Source organism: Pteropus alecto, unplaced genomic scaffold, assembly GCF_000325575.1.
Source record: "Pteropus alecto unplaced genomic scaffold, ASM32557v1 scaffold150, whole genome shotgun sequence".
Lineage (NCBI taxonomy): Eukaryota > Metazoa > Chordata > Mammalia > Chiroptera > Pteropodidae > Pteropus > Pteropus alecto.
The window spans coordinates 992,357-1,007,028 of record NW_006429686.1 but is presented as its reverse complement, the minus strand read 5'-3'; the positions used below and the strand labels follow the sequence as shown (position 1 = coordinate 1,007,028).

General features: G+C 33.2%; 1 protein-coding gene and 1 pseudogene across 1 annotated transcript in view; one reads left to right on the top strand and one right to left on the bottom strand.

Annotated features, from left to right (window-relative positions):
* The window catches only part of IL1RAPL2 (interleukin 1 receptor accessory protein like 2), a 608,417-nt gene that overhangs the window by 428,284 nt on the left and 165,461 nt on the right, over window positions 1–14,672 (top strand). The gene's annotated exons all lie outside the window — the stretch shown is intronic.
* Window positions 10,581–11,080, bottom strand: LOC102893367 (annotated as a pseudogene).

The following is a 14,672-nucleotide window of genomic DNA, read 5'->3' as shown; positions in this document are numbered from 1 at the left end:
AGATGATGAGATTTTGATGATAGTTGTTTTTGAATAACCTAGCCTATCCCAATATACTCTTTCCATAGGAATAACCGATATGTCCTCATTTAAGTATATCTTCCTCATAGCTTCATATCTCTCAAACCTTGCTCCTCTGGAGCCAACACTATTTTTGCACAACTACATTAGCACCATTTTATGACTATTCTCAGATTAAAACATTTTGGATTTGTAGGTTTACAGAAATGAGAGCCAGTTTTCTATTCTCTTTAAATGTAGTGAGAATATTAATCACAGATTGAGAGCTGGAAAGAATTTCATGAGTCCAGCAATTCCACTTTAATCAGGTTAGCATTTTCTCATTCTCTATTGTACATGCTTTGCATCAGAAAGGAAAATATTTAACATGAAGGGGAAATACTGAACAGAAGTAGAGAAGAAGAACATGGCAATGATCACAATGCCATGCATTTGAAGACTGCCTCGCCCTATTAAGTTTAATTGCACTTCAGATATCACCTATGAAAAAGGAAAAAGAAAGAGAAAGGATAATAATAGGGGAGGGAACCAAAACCTCTCTTTTATCAAGATAGAAGTATATTTCTCTGAATATAGCAGATCACATTTGAAAGTGCAAATTTTAGATGTTACTACAGCACTAAAAAAACTTAATAGTCAACTACTTGCAGCTATAATTTAAGCTTAAATGTGCCTTTCCCCTTGCCATGTTCAAAATCACATTATTTCCTTGGTTGAGCTTATTAAATCATGCACAAGCAAAAATGCAATAGAGCCTATAGAAGAGTCTGGAACACAATTAAGAGTTCTATAGAATGTTGGAATTATAACCTTAATAAATGTAAGGAGACTTAGAAATCACGTGGTACAACTCCCTCTCTTACAGGTGAGAAGACTGAGATCTAGAAAGAAGAGACTTAGCTCATTCATACACAACTATCTACATTTCCTGGATATATACATATGACTATCATGGTTTATATCTCTTTAATAAAATCTTAAAAGTACCTCATTAACCAAGTTCCTAAATTCTGTAAGTCAATTTTTCAATCTGGAACATAAGCTAGATCCTCTGTATGTTGATTGATGATAATGATGATGATGATGGTGATGATAATGATGAGAAACTATTCAAATTAGTTATCATGTAAGAGGTTGATCCTCTATATCAAAGAAACCTAAATATATATTGCCTTAAACAAGACTAAAATGGTTTGAGTTATTTCTCCCTCACATGTTCATCTATATGTAATTAGTCCAGGGCTGATATGGTGAATCCATGTTGTGAAGGAACCAGGCTCCATCTCTCTTGCAACTCTACTAACCACTGTTGCCCTCATCCACAAGGTCAAAGATGATATTCTCATATGATGATTATAATGGGTAATTACTTCATGTGTTACTCCTTGATAACAATTTATTTTTATTTGACTTATTCTTGAAGACCATTGCCTTAATTCAAATGGAATGTTGCTTAGAGTAATTAACACACTAAGCTTATCAGATTTGTCTCTAGAAAAGAGAACACTAAGGAAAGAAATGACAAGACATGTCTACTACTGCTTGGAAAGTTGTATGGTAAAGGAGACTTGGGGATGTCTCATAAGAACTATCTCATAGATGACCACCCACTCTATTTACATATAGGATTAAACCCTTGCTTTGCCCCTAATTTTCTCTTTTTACTGAAGAGGGAATTATCAGAGCCTTCTTTAATGATTGGCCCTTAATCAGACTTCAAAATAAGATTTTAAAAAATTTACCTTTATCCCTAGAAATTAAAACATTCCAAGCATGTCTATTTTCAATTTTCCTCCGGAGTGAAGACACAGTCTGCATGGCTGACGTTATAATAGGCCATAGGAGCATTTGGCGATACCAGTCTTTCCTTGACCTGCCAAATATTTATCAGGTTCTGGATTTCCCCCTGCTCTGGAAGCTTAAACATCTAGAAACAGACAAGAAATGATTTACAAAAAACTTTAGCGTCAGGAAAATAGAAAGTACACCACAAAGATAAGCGAATATGTCAAATCCAGTGAAGCTAAAACTTCTTAGAAAATTGTTTATTTTCCAAGTGAAAATTAAGACTTATGGAATGCTTAAATCTATGTATTATGGCCAGGAAGGTAGTTCATGGATGAAAATTAATTATTTTTCTGTCCTATATCTCTCTAAGGTTAATGACTTTTACATAGTGTCTTAAGTATAGGTATACTTCACTTTAAATCAACCTAACATTTGAAAATCTTCATTGACACAAAAATCAAAATTATTTCTCAGCTCCATAAAAGGATTCAAGAAGGCTTTCTTTGTATACCAAGGTTCTCTAGTTCAAGAGTCAGCAAACTATGACCCAAGGACCAAATCTAACCAGCCCCTATTTTTCTAAATAAAGTTTTATTATAATTCGCTTATGCTCACTCATTTAGTTTATGACTTCTTTATGGCCGATTTCACACTACATTAGTAAAATGGTTGCAATAGAAATTGTATGACTGGCAAAGCATGAATTAGTTACTATCTGGCCTTTTATAGCAAAAGTTTTCTAAACCCTACCCTAATGCACTAAAATGTCATTCAAATTGCATTAACATGAATTAGTTGGGGGTATTAAACAAATTTTGACATGGCTATAGAAAACTGCATATGTACAAAAGTGATAGAGATGGAGTTAGTGGAGTGGATAGAGGTCATGCAGAGCTTTGTGTACTTAGCTAAAAAGTTTAAACTTTATCCTGAAAGTAGTGGGGGACCGTGGAATATTTTATGTATGTATGTATACATTTATGTATTCATTTATGTGTTTGTTAATTATAGTTGACCTACAATATTACTAATAAGGCAGAAGCAACATGATCTTGTGAATGGATGTTAGTAGTAAGAAAAAGGGAGGCCCATGTAATGACATACATTTCTAACTTAGAAAATTATATGCATGGTCATACCATAAGGCAGGGAGGAAAATTTAAGGGAAATAAGATGGGTTTGGTTTTGTACTCTTGAATATGATATGCTTGTGAGACATCCAAGTGGAAATAATCTTTAAGCAAGTTGAGACATGAGTCTGGAACACAATTAAGAGTTCTGTTATGTAGACTTGAAAGTCATCAGATATAACTGGAAATGTAGGCCATGGTTTGGAATAAATCGTTCAAAGAACTTTAGAGAGTAATAACAGCAGAAGACCAAGGATGGGCACCAGGTGTAATGCTAGTGTTTAAACAATTACAAAGGGAGCCCATGAGGAAGAATGGGAAGACTATGAAAGACATTGGAAAGAAGCTGCCAACGGGTAAGGATGGAAAAAAAAAAGAATATCATGAAAGCTAAGAGAAAATGAAATTTTAAGAGGGAATGTCACATACTTAACAGAGATCAAATAATGAAATAATATTATGGCAGGAGATTATTCATTGTGTTTATAAGTATGGAGGTCACTGGTTACCTTTGCAAAAGCAGTGACTGAGAAGGAAGGAAAGAAAATGAAACAGTGAATATAAGCTAATCTTTCAAGTAATTTTTTGTAAAAGTCTGAAGAAGTCAATAAATAGCTACATAGATTCTTCAATCAAGGGAGTGTTTCTTGAGTATGAGAAAGACTTGAGTGATTTTATTATCCTGAGGTTAAGCAGTCTACATAAAAGAGGGAGAAGATACAAGAAAGACCTACTGGAGCTGCAGGCAACCAAGCCAAACAAGGTCTGTACATGACAGTTCCATCTTCTAGTCTCTCATGTCACTGTCATGCAGGCTAATCCAAAAAGAGTTAATATTTATACTTTGGATTATAATCAAATGTCTATGAATATGGTTCATAATTCAATGACACTTGCTTTCTCAAAGCTGTCTTTCTTTAGTAGGATCAACTAAGAGGAATATGTTTTAATTTATTTGTTCATCAGGCAGGAGTCAATGCAAAGTCCAGAGGGAGTCTAGATAGCAAATGGGTATGTGAGGTGTTGCATAGTCTCTTTGCTGTCTATAATGGCACTTGAATGCTCAATCAGCTCTATGTTAATGCTGTGCTTAGAGAAGTAAAATAGTAATGTTAAGTATATTTGAGAAAAACCTGAGTTCTTTCTTCTCTGTGGCAGATGGTACAATTTTATAAGACTATAGCAGTTTACATTGCTGGTTGTACAGTGGGAAAAATAAGCATTCTATACAACATGCTAATAGGTACAATTTATTAAAACATTTCTTAACTCTTATAGACATAACAAAATCATTCATTGGCACAGATTTAGAATTGAAGATACAGAAGTAGATGAGGAATCAGTCTAGCATTACTAAGCCTTCTGAATATAAATACCAAACTTTCAATAGGTCAGTAGGTCAGCAGTATACAATGTGTTCATGTTCTACACACAGATTCCAACAGAAGTCACCTTGAAGATATTCAGAAGCCTTAGCCCAGTCACTTCCTTTGAGGAATTTATATTCTGTTAGGATGCTGAGACATAGTTGTGATAGAACACTTATGGGCAACGCCTACATGCCCTTACTACCTTGTCAGTGTTAGATAGACTTAATGGAGAAAACTACAGAAATGTCCCAGAGTAGTAGATGACAAGAGAGTATTAGCATGAGTAATGTAAACCAGTTATATGACTAATTCTTTTAGAGAAGGCAACTGCCAAAAATTTATTTTTTCAACAAAATTTCAAGTGCCTACTACAGGCAGAGCATTTTATTGATAATGGAGCTGAAGAATGAAAAACCTCACCATCTTTTTTTAGTTGGGCCTGTGTGACATTAGTGGGAAGTTACTTCTAGGAATAATTGCAAAACAAAAAATAATACCTAAAATTTACTCTGATATTCCTATTGAATATTGCTTGATGGAGCAATTTGTAAAAGGTTGAGTCAGAAAATATTTTTCCCAATACCTATCAAGTCATGTCATTGCCCTCATGCTAAGTGCTGATGGCACTAACACAATGATACATGACACTACAATCTGTTTATGTTTTGTCACCTCAACTATGTTGTAGTTATATCAAAGATAGCCTATGTCTTCTGCTTTTCTTTTCCTCTCACAGAGTAGGCACTAGGTACATATTACTGTGATCGAGATTGATTTTTAAAAAAATGTTAAATATATCACTCTTCAGCCAAAATTGAAGGCATATTTTCCAAACTACACTGATCCATGAGAAGGCATGTACCCACCCTCCCACCACCAATATAACCCTATACTGAAGAAATTTAAAGTGCCAGAATATAATAGTTACCCCTCTACTGACCACACTCCTATACTCCACACCGCCATACCTCATCTTTTTTCCATTCTGTGGTAGGACCTAGGACATAGTCAAAAATGTGGTTTCTATTGCTCTGAAGTTATGTGAGCCTTGAAGAGTTCAAGATGTTTCTATTTGTAGGAACATTTTCACTTTCTTTGTACAAAGCTTACTTTATAATCATCTGTAACAGCAGAAAGGCTGTAATTGCTTTTGAACAGCTTCCATGAACATGCTTATATATGATTGTCTCTCACTGGGAATAAGTCCTGAAACAATCTATTTTTTGAAGAAAGAGTCACATACTATGTTCAAGGTTAAATGATATGTCAAACATAGGGATCGTATAGAGCATGCCTTCTAAGCTTAGTTTCATATTTTAATATTTACACTCAGCATTTTTCCTGCAAGTGCCTTTAATTATGCTTTAAATCATTTTAAATCTCAGTGACTAATACCTTTTCTGAAGTTATACAGTCTGCCTCACTGGAATTGAAATATTTACTTTTTAGTTTAACCCTCCAGAATTCTAAATACCAAAGTTAAGGAGACAGAAAAGCCAAGAAAACCATGACGCAAGTGTTACTGGAGCTCAGTGTAGTGTGAGGTGCTTTCAAAGCTGTTGGCCCTTTGAAAATATAACACTAATAATTACAAAGAGAATAGAAGCCAAACTCTAGTCTTAATACTTATGAGGCAAATTCATACTGTTCCTATCACAAGGGTTAACAGAAGACACCAAAAATCTACCAGTGATTTCCAAAGTCTATAGAATGGACCTTGCTTTAATGCCTTTCTAGAGCTGTTTGATCAATAAATATTTGCTGAATAAACAAATAAAATTGGTCTGCGTTGCCCTCAAGGTCCATGTTATGGGACTGTGTTGTAATTGAGATACATTTTATATTGCAGCTTTCTTCTTCAGTAATTATATTCCACTGGATGGAAACTTCAGCTACTGTAGTATCCAGTCATCTCCCCTCAGGAATAATGTTAGAGATATATTCCCATTATATGCCAACTGCCTGACTTTCACTTGCAAGTCTTATAGATGAACTTTCCACTGGAAAAAATCTCCTACTGACTGGTTACATTTACACTTGGCATTTGGGAATATCAGTGTTACAACAGACTAATTTTATTTTCCTCCAACTTTTCATGCCTGTCTTGTCATATTAATGATTTTAGTTTCACTTTCAGGCAAAAAAAAAATGCAAATCCTATAGTGCTTTTTCAACGCTTAAAATAAATTCACATAAGAAAGACAAAGGTTTAAATGCAACCATGGCTAAAACTTTTAAAAATATCTTAAACATAAACGAAAAAGAGAACTAAACACATGCATTTTTTTTTTTTTACTTCTCCAGAGAAATATTACCAAACTGTCCTCCATTATGGCATCCAGTAATTTGTATTTAATAATCACTGAAATAGCAGGCTGAGTATAAATAATAATAACAACATATTTGCTATGGCTACTGCTACTATTTTTACTACTATTACTAATAAGCATTGAGACTTTACTATGAACCAGATACTAAACTAGTTGTTTTAATTACCACACTTATTCTTCACAATAAATTTGTATAATAGATATAATATTCCACATAACAGATAAGGAACTAAGACTCAAAGAGGAACATAAATTGTTCAAGATCACATAAGTATGAAGACGTGAAAGCCAATGCTCAATGTTGATTCTATCTAGCACCAATCTATGTTATTACCCATTAGTCCATATTGCCTCAGAACATTAATAGGTTGGTAAAAATGCTGCAAATAAAAATATTGAACACCTTTCCTAAGCCCAAGATAAATAATTTGGAATAGTTGTATTGTTGGTAGATATTGATAGGTAAGAGACCAAGATAATCCTTAAAGCTCAGGTCTTATTCTTTTGCCTTAGCATGCACACTGAAGAATAGGGTACATATTGCTCCTTTGCACACGCTCGCGCTCTCTCTCTCTCTCTCTCTATCTCAACTATTGTAGCACAGACTGCTTTTACTACTTATTTCTGCAAGTTAATTGTTCAGATAAAACTTTCATTACACTCCACTCAATAGATATGTGTTGGTGGATAAATCTATGCTGTTTTTAACGCTATTCGATGAAGCATGGATAGCAAATCATCCTATGTTCTTTCCTGCCCCAAGTCTCATATTTCTATCCAGTGATAGGCTAAAATAAGCCAAAATGGAGATCTTTTAAATAGGCAGGTTCAGTTATATAGAGAGATATAGACTTGGAGAAAAATATTCCTAGGCGATGTTTATGCCTTGATGCTGGCAAGAAATGAAAGGCTAAGAACTAATGTTAAATGAATCTCATATATTTTTTGACATATTCTAGCAAAGGCTATTTCTCTTGTGTCTACCAGCTGAATAACTCTACAGTTGTCAATGATATGTATCCCCCATTTTCCCTTACAGAGTGCCTAAGGCAATCAATTTGAATCACCCACTCTAGGGACAGCTGGGGATTCTGCTAATGCAGGACCTTTGACAACGATAGCAGAATAGCAAGAATTCTGAAAGAGAAGAGCCAACATCAGACAGATTTCATAATATAAGTACCTAAAGATTACAAGACAGGACAAGCAAACAAATTCATCAATCCAAAAAATTACAAACCAAAACTTTGAGGCTCTTCCAGGAAAGGCTGATCAGTGAATGAAGCAGTGAAGTATCCCTAGGATAACTTTTAAAAGGAGAGGCTTTGGCAGACTTTTTGATTGATTTAGAATGAATTCTGCTAGGGTTCATGAGGCCAATTTTGTTCAACTTAAAGTATTTTATGGAAATTTCAAATTAAATTCAGAAAATATCTTAAATTTTCATGCTGCTAAGTAGGAGAGAGAAGGGTAACATAATTTAAAAGGGAGAAGGCGGGGGAGAGAGATAATCCTAAATCATTTACAATTTGTTTAGAAATGCATTTTGAGATTTTTTTTTTCCTTCTATGGACTCAACTTAGTTTTTGTTCAGACTAATGTCTAAAGAAGTTGAAAGTCCCTGAAGACATACCAGCTAGCAGAGGATAGAGAACCTAGGGGCAAGGGCTTGCCCTAGAATCTGGGATATATCAGAGGAACTACAAAAGGGATTGACTGCACCAAATTAATCTGGGCTTTAGTATACTGCCCTGTTCATGAAATTTCTCTTTCCACCACTAAAAAGTAACATTAAAATTTTAATTTGTTTCTGTACCTTAAAAATAATGTTGACAACTATTTATTTGCTGATTATAAAATTGCAAATATTCATTACTGAAAAATGTGAAAGTATAGGAATGATAATGAAGAAAATAATCACCTACAATCCTACCATTCAAAGATAATGGCTGTTAATATTTTAGTGTATTTCTGGCCAGTTTTCATAGATAATTATAAATATATAGAGATTATAAACTTTAGATCAAGCTATATTTAATTTCTTATCACTTTTTATTTAATATTTTATTAGGAACATTCTTCACAAGCAAACTGGATTATGTTTTACGATTTTTTTACCACATGGTTATACGATAATTTATTTAATCACTCCACTCTTCCAGGATATGTAGGTTGTTTCTACTTTTTTTACTAACGTAATGTATATTATTGTAAATACTTTTTAAACTATATCTCAGCTTATTTCCTTGATATAAGATCCTAGACATGGAGATTATTATACTAAAAAGAATACATATCTTTGAAGCTCTTGATAATAGAGTTAAAATGCTTTCCAGAAAGATTGCATAAATTTACAACCATACTGGAAATATATATGTGTCTCCATCTTGCCACACCCTCTAAGGTCTAGAACACAACACCATGCATGAATATTTTAGGTAGGAATATAGCATGTCAATTACTAATGTTTGCATTACTTTTATTTGAGTTAATATTTAGACTTATAGGCTATTTGTATTTTTCTTGAGTTATTTATTCACGTACTTTAACAATTTTCACTTGGCTTTTAATTTTTTATCATTGATTTATACTATTTATGTATATATCAGGGATATAAACCATTTATTTACCATATTTGTAGCAAATTTTATCCCAGTTTCCTTGAGGAATAATTTACATATAATAAAATCAACTAATTTTAGATATACAGTTTAAAGAATTTTGGTAATGGTAAGTTGTGTAACCATCACAACAATCAAGATGTACAATATTTCCATCACCCCTCAAAATTTCTGTTACTATTTACAGTCAATTTACAGTCAATTCTCCCATCTAGCCTCAGGCAACCATGTTTTATAGCATTACAGTTTTGCCTTTTCTAGAATTTCATAAAAATGAGGGTATAAAGTTTATGGTACTTTGTGCCTCGCACTTTTCATTTAGCATAGTTCTTTTTAGCTCATCCAATGTTTTGATATGTTTCTACCACTGATTTTTTTTTTTTCCTTGTGGTTATGGCCATATATTTCCTACATTTTTTTTACTGCTGTTGATTGTGAATTTTATGTTATTAAGTGCTAGAGTTACTTGTTTTCTTTTAAAGATTGTTGGATTTTGTTCCAGGGGGCAGTTGTTACTTGAAATCAGTTTTATCCTTTTGAGAATTGTTCTTGTTTTAGGTTAGGTCCAGAGAAGCCTTTAGTATAAGGCTAATTTGTCCCCAAGACATAGGCAATAACCTTCTGGGGACTCTATCTAATATATGAGAAGATCTTTCCACTCTGGCTTGTGGGAACATAAGCCAGCCTGGTTTATGCTGAGAGGATTTTTCTGCCTACATTATTCCTGTGGTGGGTTACTTTCTTGGCTTCAGAAATTTACTCCTGTGCTCAGCCACAGACTTGAGAGTATCCCTCTAAAAACTTTCAGAGTTCTCTTTCTCTATGTGCGCAGCTCTATCCTCTCTAGTATTTAAACCACAAATTATAGATGTCCTGATCTTCTCAAACTCCAAATTCTGTCTCCTTAACTCAAAGATACTACTGGCCTCTGTTGGGTTTTCCTTTCCCTGTGTTGCAGGCTGTTAACTTTCCAAACGGAAAGTTGGTACAGTCACAAAGCTCATCTTATTTTGTTCCTTCTCACAGAGATCACTGCCCAAGTCTGTTTCTTGTCTAATGTCTAAAAACTATCAATTCATATATTTTGTCCAGACATCTCTTTATCTAAGGTAGGTTAAATCTTGCTTTATTACTTTATCTTGGACAACAGTGGTTGTCCTGTATTTCCTCCTGTATTAATTTTGTGAAAGTATATTTTTCTATACATTTTCCCCATTTTATTTGTTTTCAAATGTACTGACTTAAGCTTGTTGATAATTTTTAATATTTATTTTTTTGGTTGTCAAATGATCTTTCATTGAAATATTTTCCTCTGTAATCTTAACTAGCTGGATGTTCCACTGCACCACTGTTTTTATCATCTATGATGTCATAAGGGTGATGGCCACCAACACTGAAGCCCACAAACTGGGCAGTCTCCAGGATCCTTTTAATGGTTCCAGAGAGATCTCTAGCTAAAGATCAGTGCTGCATCTGTTGGGCAAGTTGACAATCTCATCAAAAGTGATATTTCCACTGTGCTTAATGTTTTTGTTTTCTTTGCTTCTTTCTGCTTCTTGGCGTTTCTTTGAAGGCTTTGATGATCAGGGCAGAGGCAGGGTACTAGCTCAATCTGGGTCTGTCTGTTCTAAATGGGCAGTTTCACTGTAATACTCAGACCTTTCCAATCACAGGTTGTTTTAGCGATGTCATCACCAACACTTTAGAGACAAACCAAGGGGGCCGATCTTGGGGGTCAGGGCAGATATGGAACGGATTTCCCCACCAGTGCACCTCAGTTATATGACTTAGTTTTTATTGGAGTGAAACTTTGGCTGCATGATGGAGACGGCTGGTGTCAGATAAACCCGGATTCGGCATGACCGAAGAAAGTTGCAACTTTGCCTCCTCCAAGCCAAAAGCCAGAAAAAAAAGCAAATTTATATTTTTTAATGCTTACTTTATCTGTAACTGGATCTCTTTTCTTATTTATAATATATATGTGTATATATATATTTATATTTATTTGTGCCCTTTCTATTTTTCTTGCTTAATCTTTCCAAAACTCTATATAGTTAGTTTGACTGTTCAATAAGCCAACTTGTGCTTTTGTCAACTCTTTTTATTTGTTTCTTTTCTATTTACTTGATCTATTATCTTTATTATCTTTCTACTATTATTACTTCATTCTATTATAATTACTATTATCCTTCTTTCTTCTATTTGAGTTTATTTTGTCATTCCTTTTCTATTTTTTTTTTAATTGGACATGTGCCTTATTAATTTTCTGTCTATTTTTTTTGTAGTATAACCATTTAAGACTATGAATTTGTCTTGGAACATGTCTTTCACTGCATTACACATATTTGGATATGCTGTTTCATTATCACCAAGTTTTAAGTAATTTTTAAATTCCATTATGATTTCACCTCTGACAGTGAAAATATTTTTTTAACTTGCACATATATGAGGTGTTATTACTGTTTATTCTTTTTGTTAGTTATTCTTTATTTGTATATTTTAATTTATTTTATTTTTTATTATTAACATCTAAATTATATTGTGAATAGAGAATATTATTTGTGAATGGTACGTATTCTTCCAAATTTATTAAGACTTGCTTTATGGACTGGCACATGATCAATATTTTTGTAAAATGTGAGCTCGTGAACAATTTACTTTGTCTAATCACAGAATGGGATTTCTTTTACAGTTGATTATTTTAATGAGTGTGAAATATATTAAACCTTTCTTTTTTTGTTTCCCATTGATTTTATGCTCATAAAGTTACACCTTTTACTATAATTTGATAAATATTCACCTATATTTTTTCTATTTTTCTGTGTGTTCCTATCTTCCCTTAGCATTTTCAACCCACTCGGAATTTATTTCAGTATAAAGTATAGTGTTAGACTCTAACTTTTTAGTTCTATATATTTAAATGACATAATCCCGTAACCATTAATAAAATGACTTTTATGACTGTATCTTACTGATTTATCACCTTTAACATAAATCAATTCTTGAATATGCTTTGGTAGGTCTCTGGGTAATCTATTCTGATCTACTGATACTTTTCTTATTAATACTACACTATTTTGTTTATTTTACCTTGACAGTTCATTTTACCATCTGATAGGACAAGCTCTGTCTTATTCTTTTAAAATATGATATGAACTATTTGTTTAAATTTATATCTATAGATGAAATATAAAATGACTGTCAAGAAAAAAATCATGCTGAGATAGATTAATTAGGTACAATTAGTTTAACAAATCTCAATCTCATCATGTTACTTCTTTGTCATTATATTACCATAACAATAGCACAGTTTTTCATTACTAAAAACTGCAAATTATGTTTCAGATTTATATTTTCCTCTCCATTTCCCCTTGAACCAGCTTAATTCCCCATTATCTACAAATTTCTCAGGATGTGTTCAGTTGGAACGCTGATGTAGATAAAAGTTTATTGATAAAAATATTTTTCCACCAAATAAATTTGTGAGCATCTGGGTTAAATGATATTAAAAAGGCATTTTACCACTGGGATTTCTCTGAATCTTTGATTCTGATGTGATTATTCCAATGAGTACATTATTGAGACTACCCAATACAGAAATATAGTAAATGGCATGACCTAAATCTCTTAGCCTGACAGAGTTCTCTGTAATCACAACCCAATCTCATAGAATCGCTATGAAGAATAAGTGAGTTAAAACCTATAAAATACTTAGAATAGTGCCTGATACATGGTGAGTAGTCAATACATGTGAGTTTTTTTAATCACTTAATTCTTTCTTCTGCCTATAATGCCTTTCTCCCCATATCCAAATATGTCAAAGACTTAACTGCAATAAAATCTCCTCTTTGAAGTATTTTCTGACTCACCCAATCCCTTCTCCTTTGCCATCACCAGGGATACAATCTCTCTTTTTTTTAAAGATTATGTCAAATAAGCCTTTTCAATTTGTCATTTTTACAACCAAAACACATCCTTACATATTTCCAAATTTCCCTGTGGGGACTCTACTGCTCATGGTCGAGAACCACTGAGAGAAGAATTAAGTGAGTATTCAATAAATACATACTCCTTGATTGTTTCCCAAAACAGATATGAAAATTTATAATGAGCATTCAATGATTTACCTTTCAAGTATCTCTTTATCAAAATAAAGTAGAACCAATAAATCTGCTTTCAAGTCTACACAACTTTATGATTCTTCTCTTGAGGAGTATGGATCAAACCACCTAAGTACTAAATAATTAATATTCTATTTCCAACAAGACATATTTTGCCATATCTCTCTGACAAATGGTGATCAATGAAAAGTATACGTGCTCCCATGAATTGTGTGCCAAGGCTAAAACTAAATTGTCAAGTAGGGTGTAAAGCACAGCTTCATGACAGATATATAAAGCACATTATTATTGGGAGTTAGCATTGGGCCATTGAACTAATGAACAAAATAAAATTCTCCCAAAACTGAGTTGGTGAACATGGATATTGAGTCTAATGGGCCTGAGTTTGAATCCTGGTTCCATTATTTACTAGCTTACGAGCTCTATGGCCTTGGACCAACGTCCTCACCTGTAAAATAGATGTAATAATATCAGACTCACAGTACTGTTACACAGGGTTTGCTCTATGGAGAGATGAGTGAGACACTCAACTTGGATGCAAAATTTAGGGGACACCAAAAAGCTAAGTAATTGAGGTATATAATATTTAATACAATCTTTTAAAATCAAAATTAATGCAAAAATTCATAATGAACAAAATATCAACTTTTAAATAAAGGCAAAATCCAGTTCTGTACTTGGATGACTAGACCTCACTCACCTCTCCCTAATACTGGCCTTGGTTGTTCGGGAAGCTAAATGAGATAATGGGCATAGAGTCATGTCTTTGGTATAGTCTCTGACTTGAATAGTCTATTATAAACTGTAAAATTGAGGAAACAACCTTTTGTTTTGCAAAAAGCAACAACTCAAAGTGAATAATGTTTAAATACAAAGAAACCTAACATATTTTCTACTTTGTTTTTTAATTTCTAATTGTAAAAGCAGCATGTAAGTATAGGTAAAGGTTAGCATCCCCTAAAACCAGAAGTACTTCTAAACACTTACATACATATGTATGTAACAATAGAAAATATATAGTATTTTTGTTTCTTATTTTTTATGAAATTGACATTCTCCTGTACAAATATATTTGCTTTTGCTTCATTCAACACTATCTTATCAGTACCTCATCCTTGTAAAATACTGCATATTGTTCCATAGTATAAATATACTGCAGTTTGCTCATTTAGTCTCCCTATTAACATTTATTTAAGGTTCCCAATCAATCATTATTACAAACAGCACTACAGTGAACATTCTTATACTCTCACATAGGTGTTATCCTAATTTAGATACTGAGAAGTGGTAG